General features: G+C 31.5%; 1 protein-coding gene across 1 annotated transcript in view; it reads left to right on the plus strand.

Moving 5' to 3' along the window:
* Positions 1-12,519, plus strand: part of S6KL (ribosomal protein S6 kinase like) — a 118,030-nt gene that overhangs the window by 49,668 nt on the left and 55,843 nt on the right. The window lies entirely within an intron of this gene.

The following is a 12,519-nucleotide window of genomic DNA, read 5'->3' on the forward strand; positions in this document are numbered from 1 at the left end:
GGCTCCTTCTGCCGGCTACCTTATATAGGCCTCGCGTCGGCAGCGCTGCAATCACGAGACGATAGCGACGCGACACCTCGTGGCTATTCGCGAAAAGTCTGAACGCCAGTGCGCCGATATCGCTCTCTCGAGGGATGTTTCAATTCTCGCCTCCAGGTGATGCGATGTGTCTGCACCGCTTGCAGAGGTTCGGAGGCTACCTCGGCGTCCTGGCCCGAAGGGGAAGGCAGTGTCGGTACGCAAAGCTTTCTTTACAACGACCCCGAGTCCTGGTCGATATCCTGATGCGTCAAACTCGTTTACGAATCCGACAAATCCTTTTTCAAAAAGGACGCCAATTGCCGAACGAAGTCGCTGAAAGTTTAAACAGGATGATAAATCCTCAATTTATATTTCTTTTATTTTATCTGTCAGTCCTGCTGATGCATACTTTAAAATCGTTTTATTAATCCAGTTTTGTATTAAGATAAATTATAAGAATTTTCAATTTAAGTTTTACTTGGTAAATACCACTTTGACTTTTAATTTGCATCATTTCATATAGTTTTTGAAAATGATGCGGAATGCATCGAAACACATGTAACAATGGACTGGAAAATAGTGGTATTTACCAAGTAAAACATAAATTTAAACATATTGACAAACAAAAAATTTAAAACGGAGAGATTTTACCACAAATTGACTACAGAATCATTAATTGAGTTTACCATATAAATAATTTCATTATTTGATTCTACAGTTACTTTGTGGTAAAATTCTTTCCATTTATAATTTAAAACTCGCTTGGTAAATACCACTTTTTCTAAAAATCTATTATGACACGTGTTTCGATGCATTCTGTATAATTTTCAAATACCGAAACACATGTCAAAATAGATTTTAAAAAATAGTGGTATTACTAAGTAAAACATAAATTAAAAAGATTTTATAAGAGTGGAAAATAATGATCACAGCATTTCTAGTGTGTTCAAATACTTATTCGCAAATATAGGTTTTCTCCACTTAGGGGTTATTTTTACATTTGTTTGACATCTCAACATAGATGAAGAAGAATATGGAAGTCTTTATTAGAAGGAACTGCGTTATTAATTTTAAGATTGTTAAATAGAAATACCTAGAAAATTTATTCTACTATAAAAAACTCTTGTTACTGTATTATTTAAAAAAAATATTAAATAAAATTTCTAAGAACATTGATTCAGATTAAAAGGGTTATTAGTATAACAATTATCACATCGCTTACTTCTTTCGAGAACGTTATAAATCAAAAATCGTCAATTTTCAGTTTTGCATGTTTTCGGAATGCCCAAAAAATGTACGATATCTCAGCAAAAGAGGCATATTTTTAACTTAATATTTACCCGCTACAGGGCATAAAGTGTTGTTTTTGCATTTTTAAGAAAAGGCATTGTTTAATAATATTTTAAAAGTAAACCAAATATTTTTCAAATAGAGAAAAAACCTTCAGGTTTTACCTAAAAAGATCTGTTGCACAGTTAAAAGTTCAATAAGAGGATTGATATCTATTTTTAATTCATTTTATAATATTTTTGAACTTTAAAAACGTTCTCCTGAAAAATCTTTTTTTTTATTTATGACGTTCTTGAAAGGAGTGAGCGACACGTTAGCTAGCAGTTTATTTCTTGTTTATATTAAGAAATGAAGGCTTTAAAATTATATTTACGTCACTGGGTAAATAGGAAGGCTGCGTCTGTTGTCATTAAATCTTCTCCGATAACTTCAGTCATGTCATCATAACATTCGAGAACCTTGTTATTTATAGACAGCGCTCTACATAAATACGTACTGCGCCGGTCTCGTCTTAGGAAATATAACAACGGGACCGAGAAATCTCGATCAATGCCCATTGTTTGATGACCATCACGCCGATTCACTGCAGGGGTAAGCAGAGAGAATAGAACGCCACACTGACCTGTCTTTGCAAATGATCTTCAGCTCTTGGGCATTCATGCATCTCCTCATACATACTCGCCGATTTTTTCGACGCCTTATTGACTACACCCAAGTATTTTAAATACATACTTGATCATGCCAAGTTGTACTTGGTATTTTTCTGCTTCTATTTCCAATCATAATCGCCTTATAAACTTCCTTTACTATTGTCTCTTCACCCATTCGATTCACGTGCCAAAACCATCTCAACACACCTTTCGCAATGTTATCGATAATGCTTATCACAGCTTTGCATAGTTTCCTTATATCGTCATTAGAACATCTATCATACAACTTAATGCCGCACATTTGTATGAGAGAACGCATTTTGATGTTTATTTATATTTTTATAAAACCCAGTAACATTGTTTATTAATTTGTCATTAACTTTTTAGGATAACACAATGAATTAAACATTAAAAAGAAATACTTGCTTAAGACCACATTTTTTATTGTATTAATGTCAACACGACTAGTTTTGAGAACTAACAACGTTCTCATTAACGGGTGAAAATACAAACTGTTTGTATTTTTTCTATAGATAAGAACATTTGTTGTTCTCATCTACAGAAAAGGTTGCTTTTTCCCTCTTTCATAAAAAAGTATAAATTAAAAAAAAAAACACGTGTATTCATTTATGACGTTTTTAACTGGACGTAAGTATTTTAAGTTAATATTAAAATATCATCGTAAAATGCTAAACGTATTAGCAAAAACATTCAAGAAAGATGAAGTCAAGATGTGGCAAAGAGGGATTGAACCCAGAAATTATGAGTCAGAATCCGCGACACTAACCACGGGACCACAACCCGACCCTGACCAAATGACTATTCAACAATAATAAAACGCGACGCGTTGGTGACATTTCCGTTAAATATTGCTTATACGATTCGTTAGAACTGGCATCATAAAAGAATAAATAACATACACACAATCTACTCATATGTGTATTTGTATATCCGTATAGGTATTTTAATAGTCAGCACGCTCGGCTACCGTTCTAGAGGCCCCGGGTTCGATTCCCGGGAAGGGGGATCAAATAAATAAAACTGAAATATTCACTCTAATACTTATTCAATATTACCCTGAACTGATACCTGAAGCGGAGGGCTGATCACCTTTCCTTCGTGTGTTAATGATCAAGATAATACTGCGTTAATATGATGCAGTGCCCTATGCACCATTGGGCATCCTAATGGTGCATAGGGCTATAGGATAAAGGCTTAAAAAGTATTAGGACGGTAACACTAGAAAAAGTCATAAGTTTTTTTTTTACATATATCAAGAACAATATGAAAGAGAAGGTGGTATGGATATGTGGAGCGAATGGATAACGAAAGAATGAAGACAGTATATGTGGCGAATGTGAGCGGGAGAACAGAATGAGGACGGCCAGAAAATATTTGGCATGATCAATCAGAACCTAAAATCTGGTGGTGTTCGAAATTCAGCGTAAACGGAGGGCATGTATGGATGTAAAGGAAGGATGGCGTTCCATCTTCTCCGCTTACCACTGCGGAGAAACGGCGTGATGGTAGTTGTAGTAGTAGTAGTGGTGGTGAGAACAATATGAAGGCCTGAGTATTTACAGGGCTTACGACCAATCATAGTCTGGTTTAAATGATCACTTTATACACGTAAAAAATTTACCATTCTGTCCATAATTGACAAGCACACTACTTGAGTTTTTGGTACTCGTATATAATAAAATAACTGATGGCCAGTCTGACGATGTCAGTCACGACGAAACCCGATCATCGGTCAATTTTAATCAAAGTGGAAAAAGCTATTTAATTGTTTTATTCAATGAAATAGCATGAACGCAAATATTTGTTTAATGAAAAAATGTTTCAGATAATTTTCTAATAAATCATTCCAGTAACCGGGATTGTTTCGTCATTATTTTAAAAATGCTGTTTTTAAAATACAGCCGCATGTTGCCATTACTTTGCATTCAGTAATTCAATGTTTTGCTATTGGATCATATTGAATCTAGCTATTTCAGCGTCTGCATTTTTTTTCATTTATAAAACAATGATATATAAACGTTGAAACTGTAAAAACCTCGTCTTCCATATTCATTTAAAAACTCCATATTTTTCATGACATCGTGAAGTTTTTTTTTAAACTTCTTCATACCTTTATCCGCACCCCAATGGTACATATGGCACTGCATCATATAAACGCTGTATTATCTTGATTGTAACCCATGAACACTGCTTTTATATAATGCAGTGCCCTATGCACATATGGCACTGCATCATATAAACGCTGTATTATCTTGATTGTAACCCATGAACACTGCTTTTATATGATGCAGTGCCCTATGCACCATTGGCACATATGTCACTGCATCATATAAACGCTGTATTATCTTGATTGTAACCCATGAACACTGCTTTTATATGATGCAGTGCCCTATGCACCATTGGGTGCAGAAAAGGGTTTGAAAAATAATAAATCAAAGGCCAGTGTTTTTGCCTACAATTTTCACTCGTGAATCACATTAAATTATAATAACAACATTTTGAGTGTGTCTAGATACTTGTTATATTATTTACTGATTCGGCATTAACTTTGTGGAATGACATGATTATTTTATTAAAATTAAACACTTGAATTTACTACTTTAATGAGTTTTATTTATATATACGACTTGTTTGAAAAACTTACAGAAACAAGTAGTGTATATAAATAAAACTCATTAAAGTGGGATATTCAAGTGTTTAATTTTAATAAAATAGAAACTTGTTCATATATATAAACCCTTATCCACACCCCAATGGTGCATAGGGCACTGCGTCATATAAACGCAGTGTTATCTTGGTCGTTTAACACATGAAGGAAAGGTGATCAGCCCTCCGCTTCAGGTACCAGTCCAGGGTAATATTGAATAAATATGACAGTGAAAAAATCACTTTTATTTATTTTACCCCCCTTGGGAATCGAACCCGGGACCTCCAGAACGGTAGCCGAGCGTGCTGACCATTACACTACGGAGGCTTACGAAACTTGTTCATAATCCTGGATTATCGCCAAGCATTGGACTTATTTTTCATATTATTTTTTGACATCTCAACATAGATGAAGAAGAATATGTAAATCTGGGTATTTACACGTTTTATGTGGGAAGTATGGGTAGGTACTCACCAAATATGGGAGTATATTATTTGAAAGCCCAACACTCTCAAGATGTATGCATTATTCTACGATAATCTTTGTAATGTCAAATTTTTCTCCGTATTTAGAAATTGCATTGACGCTTTTACACTAACATCAATTTACAATGTCAGCATCAGAAAAGACTTGCGTTTTCTACATGTTTTTTCTTTACTCTTTTAATTCCCGTACGGCTAAATTTTTTTGTATTTAATCTAACGAAGTGTAAATAAGTATAGTCATTAAATATTATCATTTTGATTTATTTATAGATTTGGTGTTTAATTTGTAGAAATCCATTTTAATTTATTTGTTTGTGGAAATCAAACACTGATTTTTAGAGTCATTGCCAAAATTTAATTTTTTTGTGATATAAAATATAATTTACAACTTTCCAAGAATTTGAGTAGTGTGGTTGTCAATAATGGGTAGAATTGGTGAATGTTACACGTGTGTAAAGTGATCACTTAAACCAGCCTATGACGGTCGTCAGCCCCGTAAATGCCCAGACTTCCATATTCTTCTTCATCTTTGATGAGATGTCAAAAAATAATATGAAAATAACTCTTGTAATTGGAGATAATCCAGATTTTGTGAACAAGTATTTGGACACACTCAAAATGTTGTAAATAAATTGTCTGGTCAAATTATAAGCTTAAGTAATAAAAGTGAAAATGGTATTTTCTGGCGTTTCTCATGTGCGTGATTATAATCCAGGATTCGGACCTCACATACTAATATAAGAGTTTCCGCTTAGTAAAAAGCTTCTTTACATCTCACCAATAGATGTCTCTAGTGAAGTTCTAGTGATTCATGAACAAGGTTTCTAAATTGGTTCATATATATAGAACTTCCAAGAATTAGAGTAGTGTGGTTGTCAATAATGGGTAGAATTGGTGAATGTTACACGTGTGTAAAGTGATCACTTAAACCAGCCTATGATGGCCGTCAGCCCCGTAAATGCCCAGACTTCCATATTCTTCTTCATCTTTGATGAGATGTCAAAAAATAATATGAAAATATAATTTAGTAGACTAATGTATAAAGCATCATATAGTATTTTAGTCATATTAAAATAGTACTTATATTATATAATTTTTATTTATTGATATGGAATTAACTGTGTGCATTAATATGGTGAATTATATTTAAAAATTAAGCGCTTGTATATTGAAATTTTAAATTAAAAAATCAAGCGCAGATGTATATTTCAATTTCATACTATTTCTGTAAGCCTAAGCGGCTCATTATTAGGAATAGGTATCAAATTGTGGTAGAGTGGGTTCGAACCGAGAAACTCTGACTTAGAGTCTGCGTCACTAACCACGGGACACAACCCGGCACTATTAGTATATAAATTTTATCAATTGTTATATTTTCTCGTTTTTTATATTTTATCATTAGTTTATTTTACATATGCTTCTTACCTTATGTTTTTCTCTTTTATTTCTTTTTAATATGCTTCTTATGCCTATTTATTATACCTGTTTATTGTTTTTATTTTTTGCCATGTATTAGTATTGGTTATTTTTGAAAATCTTTTTTTTACTTTATTATTTGTGTTCCAGTCTTGTTAACCTTAATCCCATGTCCCAAAATGAGAAATAGAAATTACTCATCGGATATGACTTATATGTATGCAATATGTTTTGAAGATAAATAAATATTCTTCTTCATCTATGTTGAGATGTCAAAAAAGGCACCTTATTCTATGAATGACCCACGTATGAATAATATAGATTTACTTCCATCAAATAACACGTAACCAAGTGTTTATGTATTTTATGTAATGGGCGAAGCGGGTACGTTTACCAGGAGAGCAAGGATTATGGGAGATTACATAACCGCACGCTAGGATCTGCCTTTTGTGTGTATATCTGTATCGGGAGGAATGTTACCAGAGCAGCTCGCCTTCTCAAGGTTACAGGAAAATTAGATTCTAAGAAAGGACACATAGAGCTTTACGTCAGAACAACTTATCAGCAGCGTTTACCCATCCTTACTCTATTCGCGTTCACTCTGCAATTGAACATCGCGAATAATATGAAATTTATTTTGTACATGAAAAGTTTTATATGGTTCGTTAGATAAATACAGTCTGACGTATTTGCTACGCAATGCACAATAAAAACAACATTTAGAAGTTTTTAAATCATATTTTTTTAATCATATTTTTTTAATCATATTTTTTTTAATAATATTTTCATATGGTGTATGGAGTGCGTGGAAGTTTTTGGTAAGGGAAGGGTAATTAATTATGAGTATTTCAATGTTTTAGAATTAAGTACATAAACCCTGATGATGACAAGGTTCTTGTCGAAACCGGTTGGATAAAGTGTATCTACCAATAAAAAAGTGGTTAAAAGAAGTTGTTTAATTTTATAAAGTTTATAAAATGTGCCACAAAATATTTGCGGAAAACATTCAAGAAAATATAGTATGATTTATTGATGAATACAGATTACAAAATACAAAAATCTTTCTAATACTGAGTACCAAATATCTTGAAGTTAAGATGATTAAAATATACAGTGAAATCACAAAATCAGTTGTATAAATCACAGTCAATTAACCATCATGCCGCTTCTTCGCAATGGTGGGCAGAGAGAATAGAACGCCACATCAAACTATCATTGGTAAAAATCTTCGCCTCTTTCATATTCATGCACCTCCTTCATCAAGTTTTCCTGTCTTCAATTCCTCCTTTTTCCAACAACATTCACCTCCTAAATTCGTATGACTGTTTTGTTATCACCCATTCGTTCCATAAGCCCAAACCATCTCGACGCACCTTTCTTAATTTTATCGATAATTCTTATCTCAGAAAATCTTTATTTTTCGTTTTGCCGCGCATTCGTCTGAGAGATCACGCTTCGACATTATTTAGTCTACTTTATCCTTTATTTAATTTAATCACTCTTATGCCATCTACATGCTTAACTTCCAGAATTCACAAATAAAAAAATTAATTTTACATATGTGACTAAAAATAGTTCATGCAGGTGACGTTATGTATGTGTGTTATATAAATATTGCGTTTTTCATTCGCGTACAAATAACTTCATATCGGTTTCATATAAAACGTTCAAAATATAGACAGTAGGTATAATATTATAGAATGTACATATTTAAATTATAAAAAATATACCATATTATATATTATACTATATAAAATGGAAAATAACAAAGTGAGTGCTTCAAATATAAATTATAAAAAATATACCACTAACGAAGAATGCTCGCATAATTTGAATAGAGTATAAACTGATGTATTTAGTTGTAAAGCATCTTTCCTGCGTGAATACTGCGAAAACTGGATGTTGTTTATATTTGAAATGGCTGATATCTCATAAATTCTCATTTAAAATTTATTAAGGAACATTTTTTAAATGTTTTGTGGGATGAAAAACTACTATTTAAATGGAAAAACTGTTAATGATTTAAATATTTTACCGATATAATATAAATTAAGATTTTAAAACCTAGTGAAGTACAATATGTTTTTTTTATTGTTAAAAATATTTTTTGTTCATTAACATTAGTTACAATTATTTAATGATTGTGTTTTCGTATTTTTTCTTCCTAATTTCATTAAATATATTTTACGACTTATAACTTCCCGACTTTCTGGCTTGCCGACAAGTTTATATTTTTAACTACGTAAATCATCAAAGATAAATCGATTTTATAGTCAACTAATTTTAATGAATGCACGGTGTTTGAAAATGACGCGGAATGCATCGAAACACGTGTCACAGTAGATTTTAAGAAATAGTGATATTTCGCTCACTCCTTTCAACAACGTCATATATAAAAAATTGTAAATTTTCAGTTGTGTATGTTTTCGGAATGCCCAGAAAATGTACTATATCCCAGCGAAAGTGGCATATTTTTAACTTAATATTTACCCGCTACAGGGCAGAAAGTGTTGTTTTTGTATTCTGAATAAAAGGCATTGTTTTATTACTTTTTTAAATGTAATAAATATTTTTCAAATGGGGAACAAACCATCAGGTTTTACCTAAAAAGATCTGTTGCACAGTAAAAAGTTCAATAAGAGGCTTGATATTTATTTTTAATACATTTTATTATATTTTTAAAAGTTAATAACGATCTCCTGAAAATCAAGTTTTTTGATTTATGACGTTGTTGAAAGGAGTGAGCGATTTATTAAGTATTTTTTTTATTAAAAATAAAAAAGTTTTTACCACAAAGTGGCTGTCGAATCAATTAATGAAATTAATGAAGTCTTTTGTTTTTAATGATTAAAGAAAACACTTGAGTTATTATTAACACAACATATAAATAACATTATTATTTATTATACAGACCTGAATGATGGAAGTTTAACTTCTGAAACATGTAGTCTATAATAAAACTCAAGTGGTAAAAAACAAGTGTTTTCTTTAATCATTGTAACATGTCTTACCACAAAGTTAATGACGAAACAATAAATAAAATATTGTTTTTAATATTTAATATTCAATGTTATTACTAATTTCTCAATGAAGACTTTTATTATAAATTTTTCTTACGTTGTATGTATGCCTTAATTTTAAGTACGTTGTATGTAGATGATCCTGCATTATTCATCGTATGATAGTAACTATAATTTATAACGACTTTATTACGTCTGTCATTCTTCAGAAGCCATTAGAGTCAATAATATATGTTATTTTATTTTGGGTCACTGTTGTTTATCTCCAAACTATCTGATTAGGTATAAGAGAAGTAGTCCACCTTTGTTTGGGTCATATTTAATGGCCATTTCCCGGAAGAACGAATACAAGTTTTTTTTCTGGTTAAAATCGTTGAATATTTACGCCTAAATTTTGTTTACAAACCGAAATTAATTTATCTTGTATCAATTCAATGTTTGTATTCGATAAGTCGCAACTTAAATTTCTCCAAACCCAGGTAACATTTGACGTAATTGATTTTTTTTAAAAAAAACACCGTTTCTGCATTGAAAACATAAGTTTTCATTGAAAATAATTATATGGTTTTGAAAAAAAAGAGTTCTTGAATGGTAAGAAGTTAATTTTATTTCTATAAATGTACTTTTTATATATATTCCAAAAAAAAACAAAATACTCTCTGGCGTGAGCTCCAGTGGTCTCCGGTGGAATGAATGCGACTTTTTTTTTAAAATTATCTAACGTCCAAGTGACTCTGAAATCTAGCTACGGCTTATGCAACACCGCTTATCATGACCCTACTCTGGCTTCAACTTTTTAAGTTTCATAGCGTATGCCTACTCGTGAGTGGATTTACACTTCATGTTTAAAGTTACTATAATTTCATGTAATTCATGAGTGAAATTTCTAGGCAAAAACACTCGCTATAAATGCGACTTAACGAATACTGGACCTTAAGAACATATTCGGTAACTTAACAAGTGTTAAAAAACAAAAAGAGCAAAGTCAGAATTTGTAATTATGATGAAAAATCTAAATAATTTATCTTTAATGTATTATTTCCATTACTTATCATATTTCGCGAGATACATTTAACACTCGTAAATTGACTAATGTAATTATAACGTCAGAAGTATTTGTTCAAAGCCAAAAGCGTCTGTTTTTTGTAATTTCTGAGAACGCTTCTCGTTTATTACACGCATAAATATTCAACGGTTCGTTTCCATAATTAAATCTAAATAAAATTACACTAACCCGATACATAGGTTCTCAGAATGCTCCAATAATTTATATTTCCTTTTATATTATAATTTGAACGGAACGCCACATTAATTTTATTGATTTAATTTTTATTGTTGTATATACCGGGCGAATGAACTTCCAGAAACGAGATGTGCATTCAAGAAAGACCATCACGAAAATGTATTATCCCATATTATATGATCATATCATGATCATGTTATTTTTTGACATCTCATCAAAGATGAAGAAGAATATGGAGGTCTGGGCATTTACGGGGCTGACGACCGTCATAGGCTGGCTTAAGTGATCACTTTACACACGTGTAACATTCACCATTTCTACCCATTATTGACAACCACTCAACTATTTATGAACTAGAAGTTCACATCTATTGGTGAGATGAAAAGAAGCTTATTATTGAGCAGAAACTCTTTTATTAGTATGTAATGTCCGAATCCTGGATTATAATCACACACATGAGAAACGCCAGAAAATATCATTTTCATTTTTATTATTTAAGCTTATAATTTAACCAGATAATTTATTTACAATATTTAGACACACTCAAAATGTTGTAAATATCATGATCAGCCTTCGTGGTTTAATGGTGAGCGTGCTAATCTACCGTGCTGTAGGTCCCGAGTTTGAGGGTCAAAATAAATAATAGGGATTTTTCAGTCTAATATTTATTTAATATGACTGATCACCTCTCCTTTGTGTATTTAACGACCAAGATAACACTGCTTCTATACGATACATCCTTCTTGAAAACAGCCAGAAGAAGAAGGAAAAGATTACCAACCAATCAATTTCTAAGGGTATATCCTCAAATATATAATTCAGTACGCGACTGGCTGCACGAGAAGCCACACGTGTTATCCGCGCACATAAAAAAAAATATATACGTGTAATTGACTTATTTTTTTAAAATATGTATTGTTTTTAAAAATATATATTAACTCCTTACCTTTCAATAACTCTTTTCTTTTCAAAACTTTATCTTTATTTCGAAGAAAAACTTATTTTTTCAATACAAAAACGGTGTATTAAGCAAAAATTTTCCATTTCGCTAAATGTTACCAGGTATTAAATAAAATTAAGCTGCGGGCTATCGATTATCCCGCCTCAAAATCGCTCGATAAGTCCCATCATTACTAGATAGTACCTACCTGATGAAACGGCACGTACACGATTGTTTAAACTCATTTATCGAGACAAGAGAATGAGCAGTTTGTAACATTTAAATAACGGTTAATGATCATTACCCGTTATGTAATATTACACGTTATAACGCATTACGAGGGTCATTCATAAAACAATAATCCTTTTTTTTTTTTAAATTATAGCTTTATTTTTATCCTAAGCATTAAATCATATAAGACTCACCCCTACCTAGATTCCATACCAAGGAATATTTTTTTATTTTTTTTATTTACTTTGTTAATTTTAAATTATAATTATAATTTACTTCGTTTATAAAAATAATAATAAAAATGTAAAATGAACTCCCTCTCTAAACACAAGTATCTACTTTATTAGAGAGGTAGAAACGTTATATTTTAAATGTATTGTATATTTACCAACTATTTTGTATTATTTAAATACGTATTTTCTAAACAAAAATAATAGCAATAAAAAAATTAACATCATTTTAAAACTTGAAACTTACGCTATTTTTCTACATAATCGCCGTTTCTGTTTAAACACTTTTGCAGACAATGTTCCAACATTTGTATCCCTAAGTCTT

Source organism: Brachycentrus maculatus, unplaced genomic scaffold (genome assembly GCF_059751285.1).
Source record: "Brachycentrus maculatus isolate JH-2025_06_01 unplaced genomic scaffold, ASM5975128v1 h1tg000190l, whole genome shotgun sequence".
In the NCBI taxonomy this organism is placed as follows: Eukaryota; Metazoa; Arthropoda; class Insecta; order Trichoptera; family Brachycentridae; genus Brachycentrus; species Brachycentrus maculatus.